The sequence below is a fragment of the Dasypus novemcinctus genome, chromosome 6 (assembly GCF_030445035.2).
Source record: "Dasypus novemcinctus isolate mDasNov1 chromosome 6, mDasNov1.1.hap2, whole genome shotgun sequence".
Taxonomy (NCBI): Eukaryota; Metazoa; Chordata; class Mammalia; order Cingulata; family Dasypodidae; genus Dasypus; species Dasypus novemcinctus.
Window position 1 is genome coordinate 7,869,513 of NC_080678.1, and position 26,786 is coordinate 7,896,298.

At 46.8% G+C, this 26,786-nt stretch overlaps 1 protein-coding gene across 3 annotated transcripts in view; it reads right to left on the minus strand.

Annotated features, from left to right (window-relative positions):
• The window catches only part of MGMT (O-6-methylguanine-DNA methyltransferase), a 318,837-nt gene that overhangs the window by 258,522 nt on the left and 33,529 nt on the right, over window positions 1-26,786 (minus strand). The window contains exon 2 of one of the 3 annotated variants that reach the window (XM_058298135.2): window positions 19,609-19,776. The exons of the other annotated variants lie outside the window; for them this stretch is intronic. The gene's annotated coding sequence lies outside the window, so the exon portion shown is untranslated. The remainder of the gene's footprint in view (window positions 1-19,608; window positions 19,777-26,786) is intronic. 3 annotated transcript variants of the gene reach the window in all.

Sequence of the window (26,786 nt, forward strand, 5' to 3'; positions counted from 1 at the left end):
TTCCATCCACCGACGCAGTGGGCGCTGGACGCTGCTCCTGGGCTCTGTGATGACCGGCCGCCTAAAGCAGCCCCGTTGCGGCGCGTCCGTCGTGAGTGTGCCCCTGCAGAAGCTCATTTCTAATGTCGGACACGAAAGCAGCTGACCCCGCATGGACACCTAAGAGGGAAAGCGCTGGGCCGCTGGACACACCTTCAGGTGAAGCGACCCAAACGGAAAAGCAGGAGCTCGCGGCGCGCACCTGAAGATCTAGCGCAAGAGCCCTCGAGCGCCTCCTCGGAGGCCTCAGCCAGACACCAGGACAGCAGGAGGCTGGTCGTGCCACATACACAAGTCAGCTCCGAAGGCTGAGTTAGGGGCAGATGCCACCTCCACGAAGATCGCCATCATTTAAGTACAGCAACATTAAATGTTAAAAAGAACTTGCAAGGAAAGTCGGCTTTGTTCCTCCCCCACCAGGGATTTCTCACGAGTGAACGGGGACGTTCAAGTGTGTGCTTGAAAGAAGAACATGTTTCTACCGCGTTCCAGCTTCCGGCTCGTCAGTACCGGAAGCCACACTGCTCCAGGCACCCGGCTTCCAGGACGTTCCGGCCCACCTTACTCCCACCGTTGCTGCGCTCTGTCCACTTTCCACTTCGGTGACGGCTCAAGGCTGAAGGTCGAGGACCTCGGCTGACACACTGCCCGGGCGCGAGGAAGCAGAGCCCTGGGCCACGCCCGGGCCCCGTGCTCTAGCCGCACACCTGCAGGGTGCTGGCTGGGGCCTGTGACCAAAGCCCCCGCGTGCCCAGAGTCGGCCAAGTCCAGGGCTCGCCTGGACCCACAGCTACGCGGTAAGGAGACGGCCCAGCCCGGCCACCTGCGTGCGTCTCCCACGCGAGCCCTGCGGTCAGCCAGGCCCGAGAGCCCCCTCCGAGCCGAAGCCCCTCGGACTGCGGCCCTGTTGGCCCTGGGCTGGCCTCCCCCGAAGGCCAGCTGGGAGCGCACAGTGCACGGGGCAGGCACGGGCCAGCTCCGCCTTGCCAGGCCAGCACGGCGGGCACGGGCCCCCAGGGATGTCTGAGGAAGCAGCAGCTGCTGGCTGCTGGGGGGCAGCGAGGACCACGGCTGGGCCGCGCACGGCACCCAAGGCCGTGGGGGACGCACAGGCAGCGCCGTCCCCCTGTGGCGGGAACTTCTGTCCTGACTACGCTCCGTGCTCCTGCCCCAGCCATTGCAGGAAGCTGAGCAGCAAGGAACGGGTTCACCCTGGCTGGGTCAGTCTTCTGGTTACAGTCATAGTCAGGACACCCCAACAACTGGTAGGGCTGCAGGCAATTCTGGGAGCCCCCAGCACGTACCCCAAGGCGCTAGGAGCCAGAGGTGTCCGAGCATTGCTTGGCGGGTGGGGTAGGCTCACTGCAAAAAGACGGAAGTTTCAGGTAAACCAAGAGGAAGTTCAGGGGTTTGAATGAAAATTTTATGTTTAATATCGAAAAGTCATTCTTCCCTCAAGTTATCGGATTTCAGGCACTTGCTATATTAATAAGATATAGATAAAATCTATATGAATACATAGAATCTTTATTTCAATGAAAACAAAGATCAACCCATATCCAATTTATCTACAAATGACACAATGATATACTGTGCAGATATTTTTCCTTGAAAATAGGAATTATGAGTCACATGTAAGCTATATCCAATCTTTTTTCAAATAATTGATGTAATTATCTCTTTCCCATATTGATACTTTCCCACTGCCATAAGGAAAATTTTTCTTTCAGTAACTAGCAAAAATGTAAAACTTTGTCAATGTTACTACAAAATTTAAGGGGTACATTTTATCTAAATCACAGCATAATGAATTCTTTAAACAACATTCGCAGTTGAAAAGCTCAAGGATCTGCAATGTTAATTTCAAAGGTACCTTGAATTAGAAGAAAAACCCAGACTATCACAGAATGAGAGACCTTTGATAATTAGCTACTCCTTTAAACTCTAAGAATCTAACCTATTAGTGAGCAAACTTCTAGGGAATATCTTTTTTCAAAACACTTAATAAAAGGATACTGAGTTGCCTCCACTTTTTCCTTCTGGTGCTTTCCCTGCAAGCCTAGTCACTGGTCTTAGAATGTCAACTCTAACGAGGACACCAAGGTAAGAGCCGGCTCGAGCTGGGAAGCATCTGTCCAGAAGGCAGAAAAAATCTTCAGTCTCATTCATGAAGGTAAGACAAGCATCCTGATAAAACCCTGTGTCACCTTCCTTGTTACAATGTCCTTCTAGAGTCAGGACACGCTCGTTCTCATTTTTCCCCCTATAATACCCCAAAGCTGAGTTGCCGGAGCTGCTGTTGTGGTCCTCTGAGGGTTTACAGAAGACCCCGCCCGAGGATGTGCCCACCCAGAGCTGGCACTGCCGCCCCTGGGGTCCCTGCCAGCCCAGGGGTCTTTCTGAAGGCGCTGCTCCCCCATCCAGGGGACTCAGGAGACCAGGGGCCAGGGTCACCCTGCTGCCAAAGACCAGGTGTGCCCCAGACATCCCAGCACTTTCACTGTTTTCTTAGGATGGCAAATATCTAACAAAGTTTCCCATTTTCACCATTTTTAAGTCACGATTCACTGGCGTTCATTACATTCACAGTGATGTGCCACCATCACCACTGCCCATCCCCAAGACTTTTTACAAGGCCCCAAAGAGGAAGTTTGTACCTATTAAGAACAACTCACCATTCTCCCTGCCCCCACACACCCAGTCACCTCTACTTCCTGTCTCTATGGACTTGCTTGTTCTAAATAGTCCATATACGTAGAGGCATACGGTATCTGTCCTCCTTTGGCTGGCCGGTTTCATTCAACATATTTTCAAGGTTCATCCACATTACAGCATGTATCAGGACTTTGTCCCTTGTTCCAGCTGAGCAATATTCCATTGTATGGATATATCCCATTTTGTTTACCCATTGTCTTAGTGTGCCAAAGGGCTGCCAATGCAAAGTACCAGAAATGGGTTGGTTTCCATAACAGAACTTTTATTAGGGGAAAATCTTACCGTTCCAAGGCCATGAAAGGTCCAACTCAAGGCACCATCCCAGATGCCTTCTCACCAAAGCCCGCTACTGGGGGTCCTAGCACCCTGCCACGTGGCAGCCAGGCCCAGGGCAGGGCCTGTCTCAGCCCTGAGCTGCTCCATGGGCACAGCCACCTGGGGCTTCTTTCCGGCCCCTGTGCTCTGCTGGATCCAACTCCGGGACCTGTCTCAGCCTCGGGGCTGCTGTCCTTGCGCTCAGCTGTGGGTGACCTGGCATCTCTCACTGGGCCCCAGCTCGGGCTCCTCTCCTTTCTGCAGAGTCCTCTCCTTTCTTTCCCTCCCACGGCAGGATCAAGATGGCAGCTTTTCTCTCTCTCTCTTTCTCTGTGTCTCATCTATATACAGCTCCAGCGAGAGGGCGGAGACCCAACCGGAGTCATGCTTCACTGACACAGTCCAATCAAAGGGCCCCACACCTAAAGGAATAATTAGTTCAAAAACCATCTTTTTTGGGATTCACCAAATTCAAACTGCCACACCCCTTCACCCATGGATGTTTCCACCCCTGGCTACTGTGACTAATCTGCTAAGAACACTGGTGTCCCAGGATCTGCGCAAGCCCCTGCTTTCGGCTCTTCTGGGTACACACCAGGAGTGGAACTGCCAGGTCAGAGGGTATTTTTATGCCCAACTTTGAGGACTGCCTGACTGTGTTCTGCAGCTGCTACACCATTTTACCTCCCACCAACAATGCACAGATACGCCTCGTACGTCACCTTAATTCATCCTTTCTGTGTATCACTCACCCACAACCCAACTGAGCGACAAGGAAAGCTGTTTCTGAAGCAATGCCGTGTGCCAGTGCGGCACGTGCTGCCGCTGAGCCTCGCCAGCCCCCTCCTCACATGGAGGCCATTTCCCCAAGGACAAAAAACCGAGGCTCAGAGACCCGGGAGAGACTCTTCCAGAACCTCAGGGTTGGGGAAGGCAGGAAAGGGCTGTGGACTCTGGAGTGTCACCCACATCACCAGGGCCGGGTGTAGAGACGAGTTTATTAATCTTAGTTTTAAATTAAACATGCAACAGAAAAAATACAGATGTTTAGTAGATGTTTAGATTAAAACTACGTTGCTACAAAAGAAAGCTTAAGAGAGCGACAGGCCGCACGTGAAGATGATAAGAACCGATGACTGAGCCCACGCTCGAGACGTGGGGGCCACCGCCACACCCTGCCACCCTTCTGCAGCGTGTGTGGGCAGGAGCCGGGCGGCGTTCCGGCCCCCGCCCCAGCCGCTGGCCTGCTGTATTTGCACTGCAGACTCCGTGGGGTCTCCTAATCTGCACCCACCGTCCTCTCTCAGGCAGCCACACCTCCAGGTTGAGCCCAGAGGCTGACTGCTTTGCATCTGGGAATGCTGAGCCTGAGTGTCCCATTAACCCACAGAGATATGTTCCTGCTTCTGTATGCAAAACCCCTCTCTAGTCCCCCAATATTCCTGGTGAAGGTTTCCAATCTCACTCTAAGAAACTAACACCAGGTGAATAGTTTTGTTAAGTAAAATACAAACTCAAACCTATATATGAGACCTTAGAACAATTAAAGTCGATCCCTTCATTGCTCTGGCCACTAGGAAGCTCACTGCTCAATTCTTGGCCTATTTTGAGCCACTCTGCAGAAAACTGTAGCATCTATTTAGAAGGATGGCTTTATTTTACTCATCCTGCCTTTATTTCCCTATGCCTAATCTGTTCACCTATTTATTTACTTTTCATTTTTAGAGACTGCACACTTCCAATAGACATTGAGAAATTCTTGCCACATCTGTTAGAGATCAACGAAATTAATTTAACTGAAAAAACTAGCAAGCCTAAGATTTATAATGGGCTTTGGAGCTGTTGGCCAACTTATAACTTCCCACCATGTTTTTCCCCTGTAAAGGTCAGTGTCAGCCCCTCTGTGACACCCTGCCCAGCATCCCAACCCCCACCCCACAGTGGACTGAGCAGCACTGGGGAGCTGCCCCCTCTCCCTGCAGTCCCCTCCTCTGTCCACTGTAGGGTACACCCAGACTCTGTCCTCTTCCTCTGACCTGCTTTAATGTCACACCAACTGAAAAACTTTTCTCAAAACCTGGTAGACGGGAAATGTTTAATATCCCAAAGTTGGATTTTTTTAAAGGTATTATTGCCAACTCTATATCCCAGAATCAATTATAACCAAGAAAAGGCTAAATAGACATAATTCAAGAAATAAATTGTCTGGCAGCATCCGGATAAATGGGAGAACACGCATAACATGGCAAACACAGCATCTCTGCATACTCCTCCAGAAGGTCAGCGGAAGGCTGAGTAAGTCTAGCAATTTCAAACATCTTGGAACTAAAACCATTCACTAGCATTACTGTAACAGTTTCAACTTGGTAAAAACAAAACTTTTCTACAGAAATAAAACAAGATACAAAGAACTATTAATATGGTGGGCAAACAAAAAGGGAGCATGCCTGCAAAAATGAGTCGGGGAATAAGTGTGTAGTTGCTAGTATGTGCCACGGATGGAAGATGCAATTTTGAATGCAGTCTCGTGGGGCAGGAACTGCCACGTGTATCATCGGAAAAAGAGCGCACACGGTGGGAGTGCAATAAAAATTAAACCATCACGAGAGTGAACTTTATCCCACAGCTTAAGGCAATATATATTCCAGACACTTTTGGTAGCAGTAATAAACATCTCATATAGGAAAGGCAAAATTTCAGCCCAAAAGGAAAAAACAAATAGAGCCTTTGTAAAGCCAAATGGCCCCGGACTCTCCCCGTTTAAACTCCATAACTGCACCCACAAATCAAAACCTGGCACAGCCACTCTCCTGAAATAACTGGCCAAATTACTTGATTTTCCTGAATTTCATTTTACTGAATATTTCTTTGAAATGGGCAACTAGTAAGATCCACAAACCTTCTGCGTGACAGAAGACATTACACCTGCTTTTCCGACAGGTAAAGCCTGGATTTCCGGGCGACTGCACGTGCTCTTCTAGGTCCACACTGCTCCCGCAGTATGCTTGGCTGCCTCCCCCTTCTCCAGCCTAGAAGCAGCATTTTCTCATCTCCTGATAAGCACAACACTTTACATGACAAAACGCGGTCATACCAACTTCCTAAACACCTTTCCCTCTAGACTCCCAAACCTCGCCCAGCACCACTCCCACCCCACCCAGGGAGCCAGGGGCATACCTTCACCTTCGGGAGGTGACAGCACTGGGGGGGCCTGGCGCTGGCCAGGGAGGGGTCTCGCACACATCAGCGCGGGTGGAATTGCGCATCTCCAGGCTGGTGCCTCTCACAGGGTGGGGAGCCGAGGGGGCCCAGCGGTGTGGCCGTGAGTCACTCGGGAGGAGGAATTTTTGCCCTGCAACATGTGCAACTGGCCCCTTTGAGTCTCTCTGTCAGGAAGCCACGGCAGCCGACGGGTGGGCTGGGCGGGCCCCGAGGGGCCACTGGCCCCCACGGTCTCCCAAAACACAGGGCCTCTCCCGAAAGGGAAAGCAGCCTTAGTCGAGGGGAACGGCAGATCCGGAAACACCAGCGCAGTGGGCTGACTGCACCAGGCCCAGGGCGCCAGCACAGGCCTCCCCGGGTTCCCACCCGAAAACCGTGACGAATCAAAGGAGAGCTGCAGGCTCCCGTCTGCCGCGGACACTCAGCCGCTCGTACTGAAAATCCTTGTTCACCTGGGAGGACCGGAAGGCTCCATCACCTTACGAGCTGCTAATACGACCAAAGCACTGGCCATGCAAGCGCAGCCGGGGAGACACCGCGTGGGCGTGGCACCCAGGCTGCCCGGGCCCTGGCCACCTTGTCCCCGCGCCAAGACCCCATGGCGGGCTCCCAGCAGCGCCCTCTTCCGGGCCTCTCAGGGCTTCCGGAGCACCTGATCTCCACGGCAGAACACAGGGCTTTGCATGGCCTGGAGCGGCGTGTCCTGGGGCACGCACGGCCCAGCTCAGCATCGCACTCTTCACACGGTGTCTGGGACCCTGACCTCCCACGCGGGGCGCGGGCCTGGAGCAGCCCCCTGGCAGCGCGCTCCCCATGGCCAGGGCGGGCTCTGCGCCAGGCGCCCTTCCTAAGGGAGAACTGTCATCCTTCTTAACAGGCCCCACCATGTTCACAAAGCTCTTCCTCCACCTACAAGCTGTCACAGTACATTAAACAAAAGCCAACAGGGTGGCGGCGCTTCAGGGAGCTGTGCCCCAGGACGCAGCTCAGCAAGAGACAGGGGAGGGGCTGGCAGGGTCCTCTGTGCTCCACATCGGCCCCTCCACACAGCCCGATGAGCCTGGCAGTGCTGGAAGCCCCAGCTGGAGAGGGGGAGAATGAGGCTTACAGGATGTCAAGCAACCTGGCCAAAGGCAAACGCCTCTCACGTGGCAGAGCTACACAGGCATGTGGCTTCAGCCTGGCTTCAGGGCTCATACCTGGACTTACTACGTTGCCCTAAAAAGGACCCAGATATTAAGAGAACGAAAAGACCAGACACAGACTAGGGAAAAAGTATTCTGCAAAATGCATATCAGACAAAAGTGTTGTATCTAAAACATACAAAGAACTCTTAAAACTCAACAGAAAGGAAACGGGGGGGGGGGGGGCCACAAAAAATCTGAACAGACATCTCACCAAAGAAAATATCCAGATAGCAAATAAGCATCTGAAAAGATGTTTAACATCACATGTCATCAGGGGTTTGCAAGTTAAAACCACAATACGAGAACACCACAGGCCTACTGGAATGGCTAAATCCGAAACACCAATGCCACCAAATGTCGGTGATGATGTGGAGCCACAGGAACTCCCACCCACTGCTGGGAATGCAAAATAGTGCAGCCACTTTGGAAGACAATCTGGCAGTTTTTCACAAAGCTAAACATAAGCTTACCATTAGGTCCAGTAATTGCAGTCTTAGGCATTTACCAAAATGAGTTGTAAACTTATGTCTACACAAAACCTGTATACATAGTTTTACATTATAGCAGCTTTTTCGTAATTGTCAAGACTTGGAAGCAAACAAGATGTCCTTCAATGGGTGAATGGATGAACAAACAGTGGAACAGCCATACAATGGAATATTATTCAGCAATAAAAAGAAACGAGCCAGCAAGCCATAAAGTATATGGAAGAGCATAACTGCACATTGCTAAGTGAGAGAAGCCAAACTGAAGAGGCTCCATGCTGCATGATTTCAACTATATGCCACTGTGGAACAGGTAAAACTATAGCCAGTAAAAGGCTCAGGGGTTGCCACGAGTCGGGGGGGGGCCTGAGTAGGTGGCACACAGGGCACACCTAGGGCATGAAACGAGCCTGTCTGATGCTGGAATGGTGGGTATGTGACATCATAGCAAAACCCACAGGGCTGTACAACAAGAGAAACCTAATATAACGCATGGACATCAGTTAACAATAATGTACCAAAATGGGTTCAACAGCTGCAACAAATGTACTATCCTAATGCAACACGTAACAGGGGGAAATGCAGGAAAGTAGCATATATAGGAACCTTCTATTTTCTGTGCCATTTTCCTATAAACCCAAAAGTGCTCGAAACATAGTCTATTATTTTTTAAAAACCCAGAAAAATATGTTCAGAGAAGATTCTCTGAATAACAAGACATCCAAATTCAAGGACCAAGAAAAGCTTCGGAGGAAAAGCTGTCAAGGATGGTGGGAGTTCAAATGGGCGAGGCTGAGAGGGTGTTTGTAAGACAAGCACGGAGCGGGAATTGCTACAAGCAGCAAGCGCCCTTTTGGGTGAAGTGGGCAGAGGCAGACGGGAAGAGAGGAGAGAGCAGGGCTGGAGTGGCCCTGGAAGCCAGCCTGAGGCCGCGGGACGCAGGGGTCTAGAGCAAAGCCGCCACCAGCAAGCTGGTCAGGAGCGGGAGGGACTAACCCGGGGACAGGGGCCAAGCACAGGGGCTTTCACCTGCCCTGGCTGCGGAGGGGAGGCCGCGCCCCGAGCAGGAGGCTGCAGAGGGAAGGGGGAGGCCCAGGACCCTGGAAGACCCCCAGGCTGGGCTGCTCTACTGTACCTGGGGGAGCAAAAGAGGGCCAGAGATGGCCCGAAGAGTTCTGCCTGGGGGGTTGGAGCCCTGGACAAACGCAGGGCAGGCCACGGGCCATCCGCTGGACAGTGCTGGCTGGCGGCCCACGCAGCCCCCTGATGCTCAGGACTGGACACCTCTTGGCAGTGGGGCAGCCAGCGCTCTGTGGGGGGTTTAGCATCACCCCTGGCCTCTCCCCACCGAGGCCAGCAGCATTCCCTCAGCTATGAACCCTGAGTCTCTACGGCCCCCTCTCGGCTGCTCCTGTTCTCAGTTCCCAATTGTCCGCAGGAGCTCTTCACTGGACCAGTGGTTCTCAGCTGAGGGTGACGGGGCCCCCAGGGACACTGGGCAGTACCTGGAGACAGTTTTGGTTGTCAAACTGGTCAAAGGAACAAAAATACCCCCTAGGGACAAGCATAGCCATCTCATTCAGCATATTACTCCTACAAATAAATGACTGATAATTTCTCAAATATAATGTCCAGTACAAAGAACCAAGAACACATGGAAATAAGACACCATGAGCAAACAAGCAAACACAGCAAGAAACAGGAACAGACCCATAGGAGATACTGGATTTAACAGATGCAGACAAAATGCAACAAACATTTTAAAGAAATAAAAAACAAGTATGAGGGAAGCAGATGTGGCTCAAGGAACTGGGCTCTGGTCTACCATATGGGGGATCCAGGGTTCGATTTCCAGGGCTCCATGCAGGGTGCTGGCCCACACAGAGAGCTGGTGCAGCAAGATGATGCATCAAAAAGAGACAGAGAGGACAGACAATAAGAGACACAGCAGACCAGGGAGCTGAGGTGGTACAAGAGGATGATCACCTCTCGCCCACTCTGGAAGGTCCCAGGATCAGTTCCTAGTGCCACCTAAAGAGAAGACAAGCAGACACAGAAGAACACACAGCAAATGGACACAGAGAGCAGACAATGGGGGGTGGGGGGATAAATAAATAGTTTAAAAAAAGACAAGTTTGAACATACATTACAGAAAGACAAATAACCGCCATGTAACTGAACTCGTGATAATTTTTTAACTCCTGAAATTCAGCACAAGGCAAAATGTGGAGGAAAAAAAAATCAGAATATACATTTTTCTGTTATATGCTATTTACAACATGATATTCAAACACACTGCTTGAACACTGATATTTTAGTAGGAAAGGCAGGCCTACATTCTAACATACAATACATGATAGGTTAGTCATGTATTTATATGCTTTATTTTATTTTTTAACTGTATCCAGCTTTTATTAAAGATAGTTTTCATAAACAATCATGGCACTTCAGGTAGGACGTGGGCAGACAATCGTTACCAGTATACAGCAACTTTCAAACTCCCTTCTTCAATGGACTACCCAAATCAGAAAGCCTCTACAAGACGCAGTGAAGTCTCCATCCGATGCTCTGAGCAGGGGAAGTTTAGAGGGAGGGTTGGCATTTCACGTTTAGCATGCTGTTTAACAACTTTTCACGAGCCGACCCTGACCTTCAGGAAATGAAAACAGCAGAATCATCCACAATCTAAAAAAGGAATCGCTACTTTTTTGAGGGATGCCATATCCATGGCATCACTGGAAAGTCCAGATTGCCTGACATCCTGGTAACCAATTTTTTGGGGGTCAGGCCCCAAGAGGTCTTTCGGTTAAGGGAGTCAAATGTATGCTGAAGGCAGAGAGAAAGAATAAGTCATGAGGACATAAAAATGAATTTTAGTTTTTCCACACCACAAGGCATCTGTGCCAAGGTGAATAATGTTTATCAATGTCAGGGATTCCCTTCTGGGAGTAAAGAAGAAGTCTCTCAAAAAACTAAGGGGAAAGGTGTTTTCCCCCATATTAATCCAGCCTCAGAGATATTCTATTCATGACATTTGCCCCTTCCCCCCAAAACACTGAAGTGTTCTGTGTGCTAACAACATAGCTTAAAAAAAAAAAAGTAAAACAAAATTCTGCATTTTTATAAAACTTGATAAAAAATAGTATTTCAAACTGTAGAGTCACCAGAGGTACACAGTTATCAAAAACGCACATACTTCCCTTGGCACCTCCAGCCCTTCCGCTTTCTGTGCTGGTCTGCTGTGGCATCTCCATTTTCGGCAGGGTTATTCCCACCCTTGCCAGCACCAGCTTTCTTCTCTTTGGGTGCCTGCTCTCCTTTCTTTGCAGGGGCCTTTTCAGGCTTGGGCTTTGGCTTTGGAGGAGCAGGTTTCGCGGATCACCTTGCCAATCTTCTCTGTGGCTCGTCCACTACCTTGGCTTTATCTCCTTTAACGTCCCTTCAGCCTTTCTCTTGGGCGGCAGTGGGGATATATGCTTTTCCTTTATTATGTTGTTTTTATTTTCATGCAAGTTTTATTATATTTTTTGTTTTTATCAAAACAGTCTAAGTACGTTATTTTAACTATATAGATTATGAATGGACTAGCAAATAGAAAGGGGGGCCTACAAAATAAGGTTTATCCCATGAATTCACTCAAATTTTCTAAATCCCGCTCATTTTTTTTCTGGAAAAAGTCCCACTAGTTATATTTTTCTGGGCAATTTCTATTAGTTACATGTTTCCTAGGCACAGTCTCTCTTTGGGAGGACATTAGACCTGTGTCATCCTCCCAAAATCACAGCAGGAAGCTCACTACTACTGTGAGGCCCTCTGAACTTGCTCAGCCTGGGGTCTCCGGCCAGGGCGCTTGCCTGATGAGGGTAAAAATAAACAAACACATGCATGCAAAACTGGTCACAGAAAACTCAGTTCAAATGGTGACATAGGGCCCTGTGGTGCAACAACCCACGACGCCTCGCCCCGCGGACACTTCTCTTCCACCCACCTGGAAACGATGTGGCAGCGCAGCAGCCAGAGCCTCAGGCTTCCTGCGGGGGCGTCAGTGGCGGGCGGAGAAGAACCCTCTCACCAGAGCACCTGGCACATGCCTCATCCCCTCTCGCCCCGCTTACGCCTGACACTCCACAACCAGAACTGTCTCCAGGCGTTCTCGAGAGGGGTGTTCCAGGCATTTGGAGGCATCTGGTCATCACGACTGTGGGAGCTTTTAAGAGGTAGTGGGGGGGGGGGAAGCAGACTTAGCCCAGTGGTTTTAGGGCATCCGCCTACACATGGGAGGTCCGCGGTTCAAACCTCAGGCCTCCTTGACCCGTGTGGAGCTGGCTCATGAGCAGTGCTGATGTGCACAAGGAGTGCTGTACCACGCAGGGGTGTCCCCCGCGTAGGGGAGCCCCACGCGCAAGGAGTGGGCCTTGTAAGGAGAGCCGCCCAGCGTGAAAGAAAGCGCAGCCTGCCCAGGAATGGTGCCGCACACACAGAGAGCTGACACAACAAGATGATGCAACAAAAAGAAATACAGATTCTGGGTGCCGCTGACAAGAATAGAAGCGGACACAGAAGAACACAGCGCGAATGGACACGGAGAGCAGACAACTGGGGGGGCAGAGAGGAAGGGGAGAGGAAAAAAAAAAGAGGTAATGGGGGAAAGCGGCTGTGGCTCAAGCAATTGAGCTCCTGGTTACTATATGGAGGACCCAGGCGAAGCAACACACCAAAAGGATGACAACGCAACCAGCTAGGGAAGAAAAATAAAGGTAATGGGTAGACGTCAGGAATGCCAGCCATCCTGCAGGACATGGGGTGCTCCTGAGCAGAGAGTTGTCCTGCACCACAGTCCAGTCTCCAATGAATCACAACCTAAAGCATCATTCCTTTAACATAGAAACACGCAGCCTTTTGTGCAGTTTCCCTATACACTGGGTTGTCCACGAATGCAACTGCACTGTAACTCAAGGTAAAAGTGGACTGTGTTTTCTTTGAAACTTGCAAGAAGTTGTCCACCACTGTGGAAAAGTCATGGCACCGATGTCAATGCTGATCAAACACCAATGAACAAAACAGTACCAGTCTTCATTTGTGGCTGCTGCGTTGCAAATACCTCATTAATTCATTTTGTCTTCCAGGGTAGCCCTGCCCAAGCATTACGCTGTGAATACATATTATAATATTGTGCAAAATATATTACTTACTGCTCTTTAGTATTTGTATCTTACTTTATGGCTTGTTTTTTAATAGTGGTATATATAGGTAGGTATCATCCATGAATTTCATCGGAAGATCGTAAAGGGAATATTATAAACTATGAGTATTTAGAAGGGAGGAAAGTGGGCTGAAAACCATTAGTCTAAGATAGTGAAAGTCCCAGGACAGATGCAAAGAAAGGGAAACAAAACACATTTATAAGAACCGTCCTCAAACTTTTCAAAAAATTAACAGATGATAATATTTAATCTTTGACATCCAAATGATTTAATCAATTACGAAAAAAGAAAAAGCTTTGACCATTCAGACAAGGGGCCATATTGAAAAGAAAGTAAAGCATACTCATTTCCTGGCTCCAACAAAATTCCAGGTCTGCTTCTATCTGAGTATTAGAAAAGCTGAAACCAGAAACTGCTAAATAAAAGGTAATGCAACTAGGCATAACACAATAAAAGATATTACCTTCAAAATGCATTATTGTTGCCAATTATAAGAATCACTTCAACTTAATTTCAAAAGGACAATCACCTTCAACAAAAACAGTCTCTTTTTTAAATTTCAAAGAGTATTACATTAAGGCAATAACTCACCTTCCAGCTATAATATCATTCTCCCTTATTGCAATACTACATTTCATAAATACTTCTCATCGACAAGTCAAGCTAATTCAGGTTAATTTTATTGTATTTTGGTGCTATCTCACATTTGTGTGCAATTACCTTTATCATTTTATTGCCAAGGCAGAAAGTAATCAGAACAATTATTTGAAAATGGAGGTTTATAAATTCTAAATCACAGTTGCTGGCATTTTTGATAAAACAGCAGCTTTATCTCAGGAAGTGGCAGGGACATCGGATAAATCATGCATCAGTCAAGTGTAGCTGACCCCCAAGTGCATTGCACAATATCAGAAGTGCTTCCAAAGAAACTTTCCTGCATCATCCATCATTCTTCATAAGACTAAAATAGCTGCACACCTGAAGAACAGAAGCTGGGGGATAATAATAAAAAAAAAAAAAGGAGTGTGGGCAAACCATTAACTGCTCTCCCTTTTAAACTGTAAGATATGGCAGGGAAACTGGATGGTGCCCATAAACAAATATGGCTTTACAATAACCCTAAATATCTGTATTCATATTCATCAACTCAGTTTTAAATATAAATGAAATGTGGAGTACGGTCATAAAAAGAAGTGCATCTCTAGGCTGTCTGCATTTTGATGTTCTGCTGGGGTTCCACTGCTTTCCAAGCCCACTCACTCAGGTTTGTGGAGCTAATACTGCATGTCCCACCCCAGCTGCTTATTGCGGTGCCTCTACACTTAATTCTCTAGTCCTCATTTTCTTCCAAAGTTTATTGCTCAAAAAAGGGAGTTTAACTTGATTTAAGAACAAGGGTAAGGGGAGAAAACCTTGAGTCCCCATGTGATTTTCCCTAAGTTAATTACTGGTGACAGGGCACACTGCAGTGACACAGGCCATCAAGGGGGGGGGTCCCTGGTCCCCCAACACTCGTTATCACACGGGAAAAGAAAAATCACCTCAGCCTCAGTAGCAGCTCTTCAGGGAAAAATCACCATTTCTTGCCACTGGCATATATTGCCAAAGACCTTGCTTTAACTTGTTTTTCTAAGAAAAAACAAAATAACCATGTGATCACTTCTTTCCTTTTTTTGTCAAACAGTAACCACCACAGAAAAAGGAAGCTTCTGCACCTTTAAGTAAGCTACCTCAAGACAATGGGCTATGCATAGGTCTAGCAGGTGGGGCCTAAATGTATCAGCTTACACACACCTGGCACTGGGCCAGGTGCTTTACATGCAATATCTCATTTACTCCTCCCAGCAACCATTAGAAGTAGATCAAATTATCTGTAGATGAGGAAACAGAAAGAGAGGTTGAGGAACTGCCCCAAGGTCATAGCGCATGAATGGCAGGTGCGTGTTCAAGGTCAAGTCTGACATACACACTGGATAGTCAGGATAGGCTTGCATATTCTGCAGTAACAAGTACCATCCAAAATCCAATGCAGGTGTGGGTAAATCTGCACAGCTGGAGCCCTGGGGGGAGGAGGGCTTGATGTTGAGGCTGCTTCACTCCATCTCACTGCACACTTGCAGGACAGAAACAGCAGTGAGGACAGAAGTTCCTGTAGAACCACGTACCAGCACTGCAATGTTTCCACAAGATGCCACACAAGGACCTGCAGCTGCATGTCATAAGCAAAAGCAAGCCCGAGGACGATGCCTTACACCAAGGGAAAGGACCAGAGCCATCCTCCTGCATATCCAGGATGCGAGACCGGAAAACACAGGGGAGAGACTTCCAGTTGGTGACCAAGATGGTGGCGTAAGATGCTCCGGGGCACTGTTCCCCTATAGAATCGTTGAAAAACCAGCAAAAACAGCAGAGCCAAATTCCTCAAAACTCCAAAACACAGCTAAAAGACTGCAGTAACTAGGAGAATGCCAAATCACAAAAGGCCATGGAACATGTTTCTCTGATAGGAGAAGCTCATGGCACCTTCACTGGCCCCTCCTCCCAACCCAGCCCAGCACAGTGTGGTCAGCTTACACTCCCCGTGGGTCTCTGGCTCTGTTCTGGAGGGAGCAGAGGAAACCCCATGTGCGTCCAGGAGTAACACTGTCAATGCCAATCTACCAGGTGACAGCCTAAAAGACTGAACCAGAAACACTGTTTGAAACTTGTCCTGCAGGCAGCCAAAGCAGTGTGAGAAACAAATCAAAATGACCTGGAGCAAAGAATACCCAGCTTTAAGAAATATAATAGAGTACCTGAGGGGGGAAGGGGAGTCTATTTCATACAGAGCAGAGTAAACACAGGAATTCCTATAAAAGGGGAAATTCCTAAAGTCACCAACAAGACTCAGGCTGAGAATGCAGAGAACATCCCACTTTTGCCTCAGACTAGTCTTGACAGAAGTACTAAATTCTAAAGGAGAACACCAGCCAGCACAGAGCCAAGTTGTAAAGCTTGAGAAAGGTGTCTGTCTGTTGCAGTGGTTCCTTAGGTTTTGCTATATCCTGGCACTTAAGGAAATCTCTGTCATATCTCTAACCAAACCCAAACTTAAGAGACAGAGCAAATCCCAGAGGTAACACATAAAATTATTAAAAATGTACAGTGTGCAATAAAGGACTACAAGAAAAACAATGAAACAGGAAATGGTTCTGGATACAAAGAAACAATATTAAAATTGGGAAAACATCAATGAAGAACATCACTCTTTGAACATACCTGATTTTTTAAAAAATGATCTTCACTGTGATCAAAAACACACAAAAAAAAAATGGAGAAAAAAACTAAAGGATATGGGGAAGATAATGAATAAATAACACAAGAATCTCAATAAAGAAAAAGAAATTTTAAACAGGAACTACTGCAGTTGAAGATCACAATAACTGAAATGAAAAATTCCCTAGAGGACTTCAACAACAGACTGGAACAGGAAGAAGAAAGAACAAGATAATTCAAAGACAAGACCGGCAAAATGATTCAGGCTGAGGAGCAGAAAGAGAAAAGCATGAAGAGATGTTTACAGAGTTTAACAGACCTATGGAAGCACACCAATATATGATAACAGAAGTCCCCGAAGGAGTAGAAATACAAAAAGGTGCAGAACAAATTAAAGAAAGAATGGCAGAAAACTTCCCAAATTTAATGACAGATGCAAACATACTCAAGAATCCCATCAAACACTAAACGGGTTAAATCAAAGGGAAACATGCCCAGACACATAGTCGACAAACTGTTGAATGCTAAGGTCAAGGAGAGAGGTCTGAAGGCTGTAAGAGAAAAGTAGCATGTTATAAATAAGGCAGTCAAAACAAGATTGAGTGCTGATTTCTCCCCATAAACCATGGAAGCAAGAAGGCAGTGGAACAGATAATTAAAGTGCTGAAATAAAACAAGTACAAACCAAGAATTTTATATCCAGCAATAATATCTTTCCAAATATTAGGGGAAGATTAAGATATTCCCAGGTAAACATAAGCTGAAGAGATTTATCACCACTATACATGCCCTACAAAAAAAAATGCTAAAGGGAGTTCTTAAAAATGAAAATAAAGGGTACTACACAGTACAATGAAGTGGCATAAAGAAATAAAGATCTCCAGTAAATGAAACCACATGGATAATTATAAATGCCAGTAGCACTGTATTGTATTTTTTTACGAAGCTACACTTTTTACTTCTAACAGATTCTAAAATGCAAATGCATAAAAAATATTGATAAATCTAGGGTTTGGGTCATACAATGTATAAAGATGTAAGTGGTAACAACTGTAACTAAAAGAAGAAAGGATGGAGAGGGATAGAAACATTATATGTGTAAGCTATGGAAGTTAAGTTGGTATCAAATCAAACGTGATTATTATAGACTTAGGATGCTAAATTTAAGTCCCATTGTACCCACAAAGAAAATATCTGAAAAGTACATAATGAAGGAAATAAGAAGGGACTCAAAATGAAAATGTACAAAAAATTTAAATAACTATTAAAGTGTGATGTGGTTAAAAAGGGAAAATTAGGTTGTATATATTTTAACAGAAAAAGAATTTTTAAAAATCATAGACCTGACAACACAAAAAGTAAACACTAATGTAAACAATGGACTGTAGTTACTAGTACAATAACGATATTTCCTCAAATTTAACAAAGGTACCACACTAATGCAAAGTGTTAATAAGGAAAACTGCATGTATGAAGAGTTACATGGCACTTGAAACTTTCTGCATGAATTTTCAGCATACCTACCAATTCCACATTAAAAAATAATAAAAAAACCAGAAAATAAAAAGATAAAAAACAGTTGTGAACATGAGCACTGTGGACTGTAGACACTAATGTGGTTAAATTTGTGCTTACTTTCATATTAGAATCATTACTGGACAAAGAAGTAGTCCCCAAAATGGTAGTAATGAGCACGGTAGCAACAACTGAAAATATCACCCTCTAAGAGGTGCTTCAATGAAAGAAGGACCCACAGTTGTTTGTCTTGATGGTCAATGGAAACATGAAAATCAGACATGGGAATGGTAAAGGGCCAACTGATTTATCAATAAATGAATAAACCCATGAGGTAAAATATAATAAAATAGAATAGTAAGCCTGTATATTATTGAAAAACTCCAGTTTGTTAACCCAGTAGATTACTCAAAGCACATTTCCCAAATCACATCAAACAGACCCTCAACTTCCCATGAGAATAAATTAAAACTTTTCTGTCCTGACAGTGATCACTGACTGTCCCTCCTCATGGGAGAAATGGACCAACTGCCAGCCTAAGGACAATAAAGGTGTCCTTTCCCCAAAGGAGGAACCAATCAGAGTCCAAGGGTCAAGCCCAGGACAAGAAAACGCACGGGCAAACCTCACCTCAAAGTCACCGCCCACTGTAAATGAAGTGACAGAAGAGCGACCAGTGACCTGTCAGTGGTCGAGTTAAGACCAAGAAAGAAACTATTTGCAAAGGATTCTGCTCCGCGAAGGCTCTCCGGGCTCTTAGGAAAGCGTCCGCGAAGGAAGCTCCAAGTCCTCCCTCTGACTAAGGAAGCGGCTGACCCAGAGTCGCCGAGCTCAGTCTCTTGGCTTCAGCTCACCCTAAAAGCCTGTCCAGGTCTGACACGCTGGGATGCAAGTCAATCTCAAATTCAGATGAAGCTTCACAACGAAAGAGGATCAAACTCATCAGAGACAGCAAACCACTTGGCTGTGCTACCAGTGAATCCCAAATAGGTATTTAATAGATAACAATTAGAACCATAGTAAAAATAATCCTCACACAACCCACTGAGGGGGTGAAGTTACTATCCCCACATTACAGACGAGGAAACTGGCAGAGAGTAGTTAAAGAATTTCTAGAAAGTCGCAGAGGTCAAAAGTCACAACAGGGAGTCTAAGCCTGAGTCCCAACCCCTGGCCCCCAAGCTCTCCTGTTACCTAAAGATGCCCTATGAGACCAGTCAGAAAAAAGACTTCCAGAACACAGCGGGCCTCCCCCAGGGTAGAAAGCCTCTGCAACACCCATGCTGGGAACCAGGCAAATTCTCTGGCACATGTGCCTCTGCTAACCCCCCATGCTGTGTGGCAAGTTTGTTTGTTCTAAGATTTATTTATTTATTTATCCCCCTCCCTCCATTGTCTGCTCTCTGTGTCCATTCGCTGTGTGCTCCTCTGTGTCTGCTTGTATTCTCCTTAGGGCGCTCCAGGAACCGATCCTGGGACGTTCCGGAGTGGGAGAGAGGCGATCATTCTCCTGTGCCACCTCAGCTCCCTGGTCTCCTGTGTCTCTTATTATCTCTCCTCTGTGTCTCTTTCTGTTGCGTCATCTTGCTGTGACAGCTCTCCGCATGGGCCAGCACTCCTGCATGGGGCAGCACTCCTGCATGGGGCAGCACTCTGTGTGGGCCAGCTCACCTTCTCCAGGGGGCCCTGGGTATTGAAATCTGGACCTCCTCTATGGTAGATGGGAGTCCAACTGCTTGAGCCGCATCTGCTTCCCAGTGAGAAGTTTTTAATATTCAATCTTCAGTGGCATTTCCAATCCTAAGATTTATCACACGGGTCTGCATTCCAAGGTCTGTGCTAGAGAGTGTAAGAACAGAGGTAGGTTTAAGCAAGCCAGCCTTAGAGCACACCTAACCTGAAGCCCCGTTCTCTTTCCAACTGTCCCGATCCCCCCTCCTCTTAAAACAAAATCTAGACATTTTGTAAGTAGGCCCAACAATTTTCAGCCTTTATCTGGCAAAAATAAACAGTAGTAAGTCTGCATTTACAGCAAACTTTTATTCCTTTGCCAACAACAAACTCAATTCAAGGAAATCACTTGATGAAACCTGAGTCTGGTGAGAAGATCCTCTATAATACATAATTCATTGTTTTAGTTTGCTAAAGGCTGCCAGAAATGCATTGGCTTTTCTAATGGGACTTTACTGGGTTCAAAGTTTACAGTTCTGAGGCTGTGAAAATGTCCAAGTCAAGGCACGGTCAGAGACGCTGCCTCACCGAAGCCGGGCTGCGGGCGAACCTGGACTCCTGCCGCGTGCTAAGACACAGCAGCGGCTCTCTGGCCGGCTCTCTTCTCCAGGCTCCCTTTGTCCCTGAGCTCAGCTGTGGGAGGTCTGGGCTTCGTGTCTCTGCCACTTTTTCTGTCTCTGCTTTCAGTCCTCTATCTATAAAAGGACTCCAGCAAGAGGACTGAGACCCACCCTGGGTCACACCTCACCACATAATCCCGTCTAAGCTCCCGGAGAAGCGAGCCAGCTGGGAGTCTCCACCCACATAGGGTGACATGCACAGGAATGGACTTGCTGTGAGCACAGGATTTTCTAGGGTCCATGAAAGAGTCAAGCCAGCACCTCCATAAAGGCACATCATTCTTCAAAACTTTCAACTGCTTTACAATAAACAGAAAAATAATGAATTACACTCTGCACGTAGTTAAAAAGCATGAATTCCCCAAAAATGGGAATTAAAGGAAAATAAAATGGATCAAAGAAAAAGAAAAGCCCTAAATTGGTAAAGAATGCTATGAAAGGTAATTATTCTTCTTCATATAAAATGGTATTAGAGCATCCTCACTGGTTTATTACTTTCTTTTCAACATGCAACACTTGAATGTTTGAGAAGTAAGCTAATTAGCTGGTACATCTATTTGGAGAAATGCCATGGATTTTGAAACAAATGGTTTCATTTCTGTCTATTCTAGCCTACAATGTGCACCCTGTGTTCCTCAGCACGGTTACGCATAGCTACAAGAAGTGTCTTCAGGCAGCAAGCACAGGGCACGGTCTCCTATGGAAGCAGGGCTTTACCTGCTTGTCTGCACCGAGTGGCTGCACTTCCAGAGTCTGCTTAAAGAAGCCACGACATAAGTCAATATATTGCAGATGACAAGAAGTTACAAATAAGGAAAGGGTGAGAGCCAGAATGCAATCAGTTGTCTCAAATTGGAGATGAGAGTGAACGTGTGGGTCGGTGCACATCCATCAATTTCCTGGCTCTGTCCACTGAGCAGGGGTAGAAGTAAAACACTCCAGGAGCAAAACACCAGCATCTAGATCCTGGTTTTGAAAAATCATTCTCCAGTAAGTGTAACTAGGGCTACTTGGAGAAACAACAGAATCCAGGGCTGAGGCAAGAAACATACAAGATAAACCTGAATGATACTGTGATGCCAGAATATGAGTGCTAGAAAAACAATGGCTTGGTGTTATGCACCCCAGAAAAACATGCTTAATCCATTTCCCTGGGTGTGTACCCACTGTAAACAGGTGACTTCCATTAAGGTGTGGCCCACCTGAATCTTTATCACTAGAGGCCTGATAGAGAAGGCCTCCGAGAGAAGCCATGGGGAGCAGCCAGAAGCTGGAAGTCAACCGAACCTAGAAGAGAAAGAAGACGCCTCCATGTGCATGGGTGCATGGCGGAGAACCCCAGAACCCACCAGGCTTCGGGGAGAAAGCATTGCCTTGCCTGGGCCTCTGGTTTAGACTTCTCCTAGCCTCACAACTGTGCGCCATTAATTCCCATTGTTTAATCCAACCCACTGTATTTGTTTTAGCAGCTAGAAAATGAAAAGAGCGTGTCAAGAAGACAGAAGCCAAACAGCCAAAGTTGGAGCTATGTGAGTATCAAAATAAGCAACAATGATCCTGGACTATAACCCATAAGGTAAAGTAGATATCCATGAGTTCATAATCATAGAAATCATCAAAAAAATAAATGGGCGAGAAGAGACAGCACTTCCTTATAAAAGAATTCCAATTAGTAATTAGAGAAGGAATAAGGGAAATATAAAACCTCAGGCAACAACACAGGAATAATTACTGCAGGCAAGATTCATCGATGGACACTAAACTAAGTGGGCAAAAGTCCATGGAGAGCGAGGATATCTGCATGGCCTCAAAATATCTTCCCCAAGATACTTATCAATTACAAAGGAAAAACAGTGATTTTTACAGTTGCAGAAATCCAGCCTATTCCACTCGCCCCAAGGATCGAGATTCACATCGGCTCTAATGGCACATCTGTCTCTCGCATCCCAGGCCACGGTGCTCGGAGAAGCCTCAGCCTGGCATCCGGGGTCATCTTACCAGAGACCCGTGACCTCCACCTCATCGTGGGATGACATCAGCAGACAAGAACGAGACACACCCTACAAGTGAGAGCCTGACCAGTATCTTCATAAGTGCCAAGGTCACAGAGGACAAGGAAAGGCTGAGCGGCTGCCTCGAGGCAGAGGGGCCCATGGAGATGTGGCCACTAACTGCCACAGGGGGACCTGGGTGGGAAAAAGGGCCTCAGAGGAGAAACTGGGGAAATGTGGATTGGTTTGTAGACATATACCCGAGTCAGGTCCTGGTTGGGTTTTTTTGTTTGTTTTTTTAGGTACTGGGGGGCCAAGAATTGAACCCAGGACCTCATATGTGGGAAACTGGTGCTCAATCACTGAGCCACGCTGGCTCCCATGAGTTGGTTTTTTCATTTGTTTGCTTGTTGTTTTGTTGTTTCTAGGAGGCACCAGGACCTGAACCCAGGGCCTCCCATGGGATGGGGGAAGCAGGCGCTCATCCGCTCCCCTCAGCCCCTGGTCCTGAGCACTGCATCGTGGTCGTGCAGCGTGGCAACTCCACGCAGACCTGGGAAGGTGACGCGCAGACTTTCTGGGCCATTTTTCCAACTTTTCTACAGGTGTGAAATTACTTCGAAATAAGTTTTTAAAAAAGCTACTCCCTAACAAGTATGCACATGCAGGGTCTATTCTGACCCCAAAGACCTGAAAATTCAGAAACTGGGGATGGGGAGAGGTTCTGTTTGAAAAACCTGCCTGCTCCTCCTGCTCTCATCGCCAACAGCCCAGCAGCCCAGGAAGGCTGAAGGCCCCGACCTCTTCCTCTTGGATTCAGAACCACATCATGGCATGTTTTCCCCTGAAACATGTCGGTACAGAGATCCAGGTCTTGGGGAGAGAGGGCTGTGGCTGGGAAATACAAAGGTTACATAGATCATAAATTAAGATTAGTATCAGCTGGCCAGTAGTTTTGTATCACATTATATATTAGACTACAAAACGATGCCTTGTTTAAACCCAGAAAACATTCAGAAAGCTCTTTCCATGGCTTCTACTTCAACAGGCCACTCTTGAAGGGCAACAAAAAAAAAAGAAAAAAGTCAAGGGAGAATTATCAGTACCTCTAAAGTAGAGGGATTAGAAGGGGGAGATGAATGGATGAACAGAGTTTAGTTGAAATAGCACAAAAGCTACTTTGGGGAGCATTTCTCCCTTTTTTCCTCCCAGAACACCCTGGCCCAAAGACAGCAGCCTCAGGAGGGGCAGCGCCGCCCCGGGCCCCACAGCTGCACAAGCTGATACGGCAGAAACAGGGGACCCCAAGTGGGTCCCAGGTCAGGCCACACAGAGCAGACGGGAATAACAGGCAGAAACAGCTGCCGGTATTTTATTTAGACATTTTTATAAGGATGCCAGAGGTTGAAAGCGCTGCTAGGATAACTATACAAATTTTGATTTTACGAAAATGTTACGTCCCTTGAGCCAAGGTATTAATCTTGTTATAAAAGCGGTCTCTCTTCTCACTGGCCAATCATTAAACTTTCATATATTTTAAAATGTGATTATTGTTCGTGGGTCACATAAAAAGGCAAACAGAAATAACATAGCTCGAAGGAGGAATCAAAATGGCTTTTGCAAGGGGTTAGAGGGAGACTTCGAGGTACAATGGAAATTCCAGATCTTTCATTTGTGTTTTCCTGATTTATAAAACGCAGTTTTCAGTTTGTAATGACGTTTCATCTTACAGAAAGAAAAAAAAATCTATTAAAAAGAAAAAGGTGGGTATAAAATCAAGAGAGACTCCAAATGGCAAACACTGACACCGAACCTCCCGACTCAGGTGCCAGAGGGGCCGTGATGCCCGCCGTGCACATGGCGGAGCTCCAAGAGTTCGTAACGCGGCCTCAGTCTTCTCCGTGCGACTGGGCACGGCGCGCTGGGCACTTGGGCAGGCACCGGCGCCGCCGCGAGAATTCTTGGGGAACGTCATTACATTTTCACGCACCGACCAGACGCCAGGCTGTATCTTTGCAGGAACTTACATTCTGATGAAGTCCTGATGTCATTTTAACTATGAGGAGAAGCTGTGCGGGGAGAAAAGGAGAGGAGAATCCTGGTGGAAGGAGATAAGCCTACAGCAGACCAAACTCCATAAGCCTCTGCCAAGGAGCTCCTGTCGGCGTTATCATCCCGTCCCCTCTGACGAGGTGATAGCATGTAAGGTTGTGATTACACACGCTGCGTCCCGCGTCTTGGAGTGCGCCATATCAAACGAAATGAGAATTTTCTTTCTCCAAGAGCAAACAGGAATTTCAAAGTTCAGTAGGTCATCTATCATCTGAAATGAGTCCCGTTCAGCGAAGGCCATGCAGAAGAGGGCTCGACTTGGCCGATGAGGGCTCTGGATCCGTGGGGTGAAAATACACTGCGCTGCACTGAGCACTCCATTCTGACAAGTAGCACCAAACACCTAATCACCAAATGACTCCACCGTTTCTAAAATAACTCAGCCGAGTTTTATAAAACAGATATTTTAAGATTCATAGAAAAATCTCGCTTGATTCCAGCACTGAGGACCACATTTATTTTGCCTAGACCCAGAGGATCAGCAGATCTATAACTCTAAAGTAAAGTCTTCGTATCATGAACTCAAAGAGAAATTAGTCTCATCTACCAACAGCCACTACTTGTAACAGAAAACTTAACCAGAAATTTAAAATTTTAATTGTGACAAAAACTCAAATTCCGGCTAAAGGAAAATGGCAAAGTACCAATGGGAGTGTCTATATGTGGCATTAACAGAGCCTTATTTTATTGAAATGGTTATGCAATACAAGCTAATTTCCAACCAAATCCTTTTTTCTGCCCAACTCTTCTTCAGGCAAATTCCTTTCAATGTGGAGGCGGCATCCCTTTTGAAACAGTTCAGAAAAGGAAAAGCATATAATCTGTCATAATGCAGAAAGGGAATCCTAATGCTCAGTGAAAAAAAGAGGCAGCAGCAGGGGTCACCAAATCAGAGAGAGAATGGACGCTAAAGATCACTAAATACCAGCACCATCCAATAGACAGCTACTGGCCACATGTCGCTACTTAAGTTAATTAGAATGTACTGAAATTAAAAATTCAGTACCTCCGTTGCACTGGCCGCCTTGCAAATGCTAAAGAGCTGCCTGTGGAGAGTGGCAACCACATAAGAACATCGCTAGCACGGCAGAAATTTGGAAGTTCTGCTGGACGGTGCTGCTGACCCAGTTATTTTACCTACTGGGGAATCTGAGGAGCCAGGAAGTAAGGAAGGGCTGGAGGCAGGATGAACCAGGTGCCCCGAGCACACTGGCGGCCAGTGAGCGAGCACAACAGTTCAGTTCAGCCCCCAGTCGCCCAAGCCCCTGGGGCTTTGCTAGGCTGGCGGCAAGTCGGGGCTCCGCAGCACCCCGCCCCACAAGCTCCTAACAGCAGAACAAGGGTGTTCCTGGATCCAAGACATGGATGAGTGATTTGCATCTGGGAATTCAAAATGGCAAGGCAGTCCCTGAACTCCTGGTTAAGAACGTCTCAGTCTAAGAATCTGAAGTCTGGGAGGCAGACATGGCTCAACTGATAGAGCATCTGTCTACCATATGGAGGGTACAGGGTTCAATTCCCAGGGCCTCCTGACCGTGTGGTGAGCTGGCCCACGTGCAGTGCTGCCACATGCAAGGAGTGCTGTGCCATGCAGTGGTGTTCCCATGTAGGGGAGCCCCATGCGCAAGGAACGTGCCCTGCAAGGAGAGCCGCCCCACGCAAAAAAAACGCAGCCCACCCAGGAGTAGTGCTGCACACACGGAGAGCTGATGCAGCAAGATGACGCAACAAAAAAGAGATGCAGTTTCCCAGTGCCGCCTGATAATGCAAGCAGATGCAGAAGAACATATAGCAAATGGACACAGAGAGCAGACAATGGGGGGAAGGGGAGAGAAATAAATTTTAAAAAAAAATAATAAAAATTTCAAAAAAGAGAAAAGAAGAATCAGAAGTCTTCCCCCACTTGTTTAGTCCTCAAAAATAACATATGAAATATCTCTACACCCAAAATTTTAATAAATTCTTTAGGACTGAGTCTCTGTTAGATATGAAATTGCCCAGGTACCCAACAAGAGAAGACTACACATCTTTACAGTGGGATGCTATGCCATCTCTAAAACTAACGTTGACAAAGAGCTCAGCAGGACACAGGTCAGGCGAAACAGCAAAACACAAAACTGGGATGACTTCAGGATAGAAAATTTCCATATGTGTGTCTGTGTGTGCATACATATGATGTATGCAGGTACATACATATGTGTATCTGTACACAAGTACACAGACACACACAAAATAAGCCTCTAGAGTTTGACTCTACAGAGACTCCCACCGAACTTCTCCAAAAAGGCCTGCTTCCCGATCTGGGGCAGAAACATTATTAATCAGTAAACAGGTTGTCTGGGCCCTTTTCATGACTCAGAACACTAGACGTGGATAATTGTGTTGACCTTCCCCA